The following is an 8,549-nucleotide window of genomic DNA, read 5'->3' on the forward strand; positions in this document are numbered from 1 at the left end:
CTCCTAGTACCGCCGCACCGAATAGGTGTACGATCTTCTGTTGGTAGAAGACTTTCTTATCTACATAGATATTCACATGCATATGCTGCAAGAATCTGAACGGGAATGCCGTTGGCCCGTTTTCCATCATGCACAGAGGATGAAATACTTACTTATACTCTTATCGTGCCAGTGTTGATGAGTCGGCACATCCACAAGAGGTCGTCGCCTTTCATGGGCTCTACCTTTCCTTCGTTGCTCAGCACGTACGGGGTGATGGCGACGCGTCTTACCACTCCCAGCCTCTTGGCTAACAACAATTGCAGGTAATTTCCGTAGTCGGCGTGTTGCATGAATTCTACTCCATTCAGTTACAACTCGTCCCCAGCCCACTGGGTTTCTCTCGTGGTAGAGAGCTTCTTAAAGATAAGTTGTACCGGGAGAGGAGGAAGATCCTCCACTCTCTTTCCAAAACAGCGAGAGCAGTAGCCGAACCACTCTTCTCTAGGACATGGGAATCTTCTTACCACTTCTTCTTCCGGATTGTCGAAGTGGATTGGTAGCACTCGCATGCGTCGTGCAAACCGGTAGGCGACCTTTCGCCGCTTAGCTTCGGATGACTTCCTCTTTGGCAAACTGGGTACAACCCGGCTTTCTGAGCTTGAAGCACTTACTTGGCCAGATGCTTCTCCCTTCGGGGTCATGTGTTTCCAGACTGGCTTATCTACTCGTTGCCTTTGGCTCGAGCAGCCCCTTTAGGCCACTTTGGAGTTATAACTTTGACTATAGTTTCTTTAGGGAAAAGAGGTCTCACCGTTTGCTTCCCTTCCTTGATGTGAAGGACTTCTTTGCGATGAATGTCGATGTAGATGACTTCAACCCTTTCGCTGCCTTCGTTGCTCTTGAATGCTGACGACACTGCAGCCTGGCAGTAGCACCTCAATGAAGGCGGCTAGTGCCTCCTTCGTCTCTTCTTCTTTCGTCCTCCAGTTAAAAAATTCCTTCAGCCATTCGTCCATGATTGATAGTGGGAGTCACTTTCAGCATTGTAAACTGAAGGGTCTTAGAAAGACCTCCTCAGTGGGGGCACCAAATGACGGGAGCAAAGCGAACCCCGAACCCCGACGGCCTCTAAAACACCGGGGACCGAATGGCGCGCCTCAAGCCTGTCATGGTAAAGCAAACAGGGGGCACCACCTAGCTTCAGCGGCTAGGTTGCAAACAACACACCACCATAACAAAGTTTTCATCCAAGAGAGATGGATGCTTGGGAGTAATGATGAAAAGGAAAGGAAATGAGATCAAGTGAGAGAGAGAGAGAGAGAGAGAGAGAGAGAGTGAGGGAGGGGGTATAGCGGCTTAGTACTTAAGCATCACAAAAGGATGGCGAATCCGCACACCCTTCACACATACACAAGCTCACTCCAAAACACAAGACTAGGTGGGGATTCCACACACCTCACATGGGCAAAACATTGCAAGAAAACATACTCACAAAACCTCAAGCTTTATTTAGAGAATTAGGCGATGAAATGGGGAGCATAGGGTAGGAGAATGAGAAGGGAGAGAGTGGTAGAGCACATGGCGGATAGGTGGGAGTTGATGGCGAAGACTCGCACGAGGATTATGGCCATCATCCTTCATTTAGTTGCCCTTCATCTTCCATAGCCAAGGGTGTAGAGGTCATGCTCAAGACAAGCATGGTGATTGCGGTGATGGTGATGGTGTGGGTGTGTGTGTGTGTGTGCACTAGGTCAACACAGTGCATAGTGTGTTCTTTGGTGATGTTGTGTGTGTTTTGTGTGATGGTGACCCCTCTTTATATAGGGGAGGAGGGGGGAGAAATTCTAGAATTTAGAAATGAAGAAATCATTATCTACATAGGCCATGTGACTGTGGGCCCCACTTGTCTCGCTGTGTGTATATGTGCCAAAACAGCAGTCTCATGAGAGAGAGATGGGTTGATGAAAAAAAGTGAGAGGTGACATGGAGAATAAAGTAATTACAAGAGGGGAGAGAGGGGAGTGTGTTCAGAGGTGAATCTGTGTGCAGATGTGTGTGAACACAAGAAAAATCAGGTGACCACCGGGTGGGGATGGGTCTGTGGACACCTTTTCCAGTGAAACTGAGTGTGTGTGAGTGTGGGCAGGTTATTTAGGTACAAGACAAGAGACATGGCGCCCTTTAGAGAGAGAGGGGGGTATTTGGGTCATGGGATATGATAGGAGAGAGAAAGAGGGGGTGGGGTATACTATTTTGGAAGATAGGGTAAGTTGCATGTGAGTTGGTGCATTATTGGTGAGTTATAATGCATTATTGGTGAGAGGTGGGGTAGATTGAGGGGAGAGAGAAAGGAGAAAGGACAAGAGGAAGAGAGAGGGGGTTGACCTTTTGAGTGGAGGAGAGGAAAAGGGACACACGGCGGGGCAACAGTGAAGAAAAAGGAGGCAAGGTGGAGATGGGCTGCTCCGTAGGCATGAGGTGGCCTATTTTACCTTTCTCATATATTTGCATAATCATAATTTTTTTTTTCTTACTTTTCCAATGCCTTTTATCACTCCCTCCCTAAGAGGAGGTTTCCATGGGGTGGGGACAAGAGAAGAGGGGTATGGGAGCTTGGCTTGTGAAAAGCCCCCATCAGCGCCACATCAGTCACGGCGTCGTGACTGATGGGCTTGGAAAAATATAGAAAAAGAGGGTTTTTTTTTTAGGGAAGTTAGAGTATGAGCAAAGATTAAGAGGAGGAGGGAGATCAACGAGCAAGGAACAGAAAAGGGAAGTTCTCTCTCTCTCATCTCGAAGCCAAGGAAGAACGAGGAGGGCTCAGAGCAAGAGATAGCTACCTCTCTCTCTCGATCTCTCTCTTTCGACCAAGGCTAAGGAAGGCAAAGGGGAAGGCGAGGACTCTTCCTCGATCTCTCTCTTTCGACTAAGGCTAAAGAAGGCAAGGGGAAGGTCAGGCTTGTAAGCAGTCATAGGAGAAGAACTACTTTCAGCATAGATAGTGATTGAAGGCAAATTCAACAGATAGAATCGACGCCGTAGGATTTTTCTCGACAGTCGGCAAATTAGCCTAATTATCTCTTTTTGATGGATTGCGGAGCCGTTAACGGCCCGAAGTGATCTGTAACGGGAGTTTAAGCTCCTTAATTGTCATTAGCACTAACGGTGTCGTTAACGACACTTCTTCTCGATTGCGTGTCAGTTTCGTCGATGTTGCCAAATTTCAAGCAAGTGTTGTGCGTCAACAGTATTACCGAGTAATTAATTGCTGCTGAATTGTGCCGTGTGATAATTTTTCACTCAATTTTTCCACAGCCAGCAGCCCGGTGCTGACCTGGCTCAAGTTTCAAACACATATCCCCCGACACCAGCCTTCAGGAGTGCATAAGAGGAGATTTCCTACATCGCTTTCAAGAGCCAAATACCCATCAAACGTTCCCAAAATGCCACAGAACTTGAAGGAAATCCTATTAACACCAATAGGTCGCTCTCCCTAAGGTCCATGAACCAAAACCCCAACCCTAAACACCTGGTGCAAAATCACGTAGAATGTCTGGTCGAAATTTGCAAGTCGTTGTTTCTGAAAACTAAAGTGCCTAATGTGTAGCTCTACTCAATGCGAATGTGTGGATATGCTGAAATGCAAGAATAGACAACGTTGGAGAGGGGGAATAGGGAACACACCCAGCACACACAATGCTTGCCTCTCTATAGCCCTGGGATTCCACAGCACCCCTAACCTCTCAAAACACACCTTCAAATCGGCTAATTTGCACGAACAATTCCACCTTAGCACACAACACGACTATCTCACTCCTTGCACAAGAACACCCACAACACACATACACCCATACTGCTTAACTCGCTCGTTCCGACTCACAAAACACCCCTAATCTGCACTGTTGATAGCACCCTTCAAACTGCAGGCAAACCCTCTGCAAATAATGGTTAACACACAAAAAGTGAGAGAGAAGGAGGGGATTGGGGAGAAGCAATCCAAGAGATTGGGCACACGGTTGGTATTATTGCAAAGAGGGTAATACAATTGATGTATGCAGCTTCAATGGAAAGCTTGGCATCACACAAGCTTCAAGCTCTCCCTTACTCACAGAAACAAAAAAGCCCCAAAATTGTCACATTTACAACCTTTTATAGGGGTGTCTCTAAGAGGCCCAAAAAAAGAAAAAAGGATGGTTTTCTCTTGCCATGGCCTTCACTTAGAGCTTCTTTTAGTATTTTCTTGCATTGCCAACACTTGGCCTAGTTTATTTTTGGAAACATGTACATGGTGTGCACACTTGCCCTTTGCACCTTCCATCTTGGCCGGCCGGGTACCCTCCTTTGGTGCCTTTGCATTTGGCCTTGTCCACCTCTTTGCTCCCGGACTCCCTCTCTCTCTCTCTCTCTCTCTCTCTCTCTCTGGTGTGGGCCTCACCCCTTACCTGAGAGGGGAAGGCAATAGCAATATCACTATTGCCCCCCTCCTCTTCCTTCAAAATATTGGGGCTTTGAGAGCCGCGGGAACCCCCCCTTTTCTTTGGGTCTGCCATGTCATCACTGGGCTCACCACCGCGTACACCATGCGCCGCCCGGCCCCGTCGGCTCGCCACCAAAATCACCGCATCACCACCACAGCAGCGCCCAAGGCGCGGACGCCATAGCTGCGCCTAAGGGGAGCTCCCCTCACCCTCTCTTGGATACTATGGAGAGTGCCACGGCCTGGCTTATATAGTGCGGCCTCCGGGCTTTTCCCTGCGCATGTGGGTTATACCCTATGCCATGTGGCATCATCACAGAGCCCCAAGGCTTTTGAGCTTCAAAAAATCCCTTTACTATTTTTTCAACCAAAATGTTTTTGGCCTGCTCTTACCTGGACCCCATTCTTTGTTCCCACCTCCTGTTGCCAAACCGCAAAGCCTGGGTGAATCTCCATCTTCCCGGCTACAATCACCTTCTCTTTACCTGCACTTTTGACTTCTCGGCATCTTCGAACCAGGGCTCTCAAAAATGGAAAACAACATCTGCAATCCAAGCCGGCCAAAAGCTCCAAGTTTTCCGACGGCTATATCTTCTCGCTCCGGACTCCGTTTGGTGTGAAGTCACTTCTTGCTAGCTCCATATGGTGTACACTCTGCTCTAGAACCTCATCGAGGCTCAGAAGATTCCAGATGGCACGTACTCCAATGCGGCTAAGTGGGCTCAGACTCGGCCCCCGAAAAAACTTCCACTGACCATATCTTGCAAACCGTGGCTCCGATCCATAATCCGAAAAGACGGGTAGGCTTCATGAATTGAGCTCTACACATCTATACCTCAAGATCCACTTGGACCACCTGTCTCTAGCTGCCCTGTCCGGTAAGAATGTGCAAACCATCAAAACTTCAACCTTCCATAACTTGGGCTCCGTAGCTCGGTTTGAGGAACCGTCTGGACCTGCTCCTTCATCACTTCAAGCTCTTCATTTCTAGACCTCAAAACTACACTTTGCATCTCTTTCACCTGCTACCCCAATGAGCCCATGCTGGAGATTTCCTTGGCCTATAAGCCGCATCATGCATACACTTCCGCTGCAACCTGCTATCCCATGAACTTCTTAGCTGCTCTAGTCCTCTGCCATGCTTCTGCTTGCATGTACACACCTATCCATGCCACCTTCTAGAGTCGACACACTTTGACTGCACCATCATTGCCCACCCCCCTGTTGAGCATTTATGCTCAACCACATAAAAGCTTTATTTCACTATAAACCGCAAAAACCTAGCACACACTATAAGAAAACTCAAACCATATATACAATGTTTTATTGCATGCTATCACCTAAACCTTCAAGTGGGTTTCCCCACCCCCTGCATAAGAATCTGATGCACCGCTAGCACTAACTCCCTTTCAAAGTAGAGCTTGAGACGAAGACCATTTACCCGATGTTTAAGAAATCGACCATCCAACGTGACTAGTGCATAGGTACCATTTGGAAAAACCTGATGAACCCTGTAAGTCACACATCCACTTTTTCTTGAATTTCTTTTGAAAGGTGAAGTCAAGATAACTCTCGTACTTCATCACTAGTTCGCCCTTCTCAATCTGCTTAGCTGGCAAATGCTGATTGAACTTTGCTACCCTCCTTTCGCGTTGCTTCACATAAAAATCCGCCGCTGCTTCATGAGCCATCTTCAAAGTTTCGAGACTTGTAATTCTATCCTGCAAAATATCTTGGTGAGTTTTATCAATGCGCCATAGACCTTTGAGAACCCCTAGCTGCACATGCACAGGCAGGACCGCTTCCTTGCCATATACCAACTAGTATGGAGTGAAGTTGGTTGCCACCTTATAAGAAGTCTTGTAAGCCCACAAACATTTATCAAGGTTAGACTCCCATTCTTCAACCTGCTGGTATATATACTTCGTAAGCATTTTGACTATCTGTTCGTTTGCACTCTCCACCAATCCATTGCACTGCGGGTGGTATGGAGATGAAAATCGGTGTTGAATCCCCAATTTATCCACCAGAGCATGCACCAACTTACTTCTGAATCCCTGTCCTCGATTTGATATAAGCACCCAAGGCACTCCAAAATGACAACATATGCAATCAAATACAAACTGAGCAATAGTATGTGCATTTACCTCTTTGACTGCTTTAGCCTCAACCCACCGTGTAAGATAGTCTATAGCCACTACCACATATTTCTTACCACTCGCTGACTTGGGCAATGGACCAATTGCATCCAAGCCCCACTTTTCAAAGGCATCATGTGCAATGATATCCCCTTGTTGCTCGGCTACCAGTCGTCTTTCACCCATCACTTGGCATTGATGGCACGTCTTGCACCAATAATGCGCATCTCGCACCACAGAAGGCCACCAGAACCCACTTCTTAAGATACGAAATAAAACTTGACTCTTACCCTGATGACCGCTTTCTTCATGGCATTGCTCCAATGCCATGCTGATCTCTTCTTTGTAAAGAACACGACGTAGCACCCCATCACGACCGTAAACCATAAGATCCTCGCCAATAAGAGTGAACCTCTTAGCCTTTTGAACAACTCTCCTTTTCTGTATTTTGGAAAGCCCATCAGAACATTGACCTGTATTCAAGAAATCATCAATATCCTTCAAAGTCTCTCTACCTACATAAGTGGCTGGCCCCACATACAAACTTGACACTTGAGTCTGAACACGACTGCTAGCCAAACGGTCTGCTTCCTGGTTTTGTTCCCTCCGCACATGTTTGAATTGTATTGCTTCAAAAAACTTCAATAGCTTCTTTATGGAAAAAAACCAATTCTTGAGAGAATCCCTCTTTACCTGCCATTCGCCCAAAAGTTGTTTGATAACCAGTAGAGCATCACCCTTTACGACCAACCTTGAAATGCCAAAGTCAATGCACTGCTTGAGCCCCAGGTGTAGGGTAAGATATTCTCCTTCATTGTTGGTATGCACCTCCTCCAAGTCGTAATCTTTGGAAAAAATGACTGTGCCATGCGGATCCTGAATAACCACACCTCCACCTGCTTTTTGTGTTACTCATCTATAAGCCCCATCAAACCACATCGTGAAAGCCCCTAGCAAGTCAGGTTCCTCCTTATCCTCCTCTTGTACCACCCTTGGATAAATTGGCAAATCAACCTCCTTGTTGACTAGAATATCCGCCAAATGAGACCGTTGAGTGTGATCCACTTTGAACTCAAATTCGAACTCTTGAAGTTCAATCACCCACTTCATGATTCGCTTCCCTGGCTTTAAGTGTAGCACTACTTCAGGCAAAAGATTGTTAGCAATTAGCACATAAAACTTCTGAACAACCAAATATACTTTGAACTTTCTGCAAGAGAAGACCAAAGCCATAACCCATTGCTCTATCTCCGTATAAGTAGCCTCTCCTGGACTAATGACCCTGCTTTCAAAATAAATAGGCTTATAACTCCTGCCTACCTTTTGTAGCAATACCGCTCCAATAGCCACCGATCCCACCGTCATAGCAATATAAAAGTCATCCTCATGATTAGGAGGACACACCGTATGCAACTGACATAGGATCCCTTTCACTTTATCAAAAGCCTCTTGAGCTTCCTCATCCCACTGAAACCCATGCACTTGTTGAGCCCTTTTCTAAAGCAAGTAGACATATTGAGACAGCATCCAAAAAAACCGGGATAAATACTTTAACTTATGCACGAAAGAAGCCAGTTGTGTTGCACTGGTTGGAGGCTCCATAAGAACTAATGTTTTCACCTTCTCTGGATCTGCTTCAATCCCGTTCTGTGACACCACATGGCCTAGCAACTGAACCCTTGGTTGTGCTAGCTTGCACTTCTTTGGATTCAACTGACCTCCTTCTTCATCTAGCCTTTGAAAACACAGCCGTAACTTGGGCAAATGCTATGCCCTGGAACTATAGCAACCAATATCATCCATAAACACTCTGATAAACTTACCCAAGTAAGGCCCGAACACCTTGTTCATCCAATCCTGAAAAGTCGCATATGCATTCACCAGTCCAAAAGGCATCCTGCGATAGGCAAAGCAACCCCATGGAGAGATGAAGGTAGTCTTCAGCTGGTCCT

The sequence above is a fragment of the Adiantum capillus-veneris genome, chromosome 12 (assembly GCF_014529385.1).
Source record: "Adiantum capillus-veneris isolate H3 chromosome 12, ASM1452938v2, whole genome shotgun sequence".
NCBI lineage: Eukaryota > Viridiplantae > Streptophyta > Polypodiopsida > Polypodiales > Pteridaceae > Adiantum > Adiantum capillus-veneris.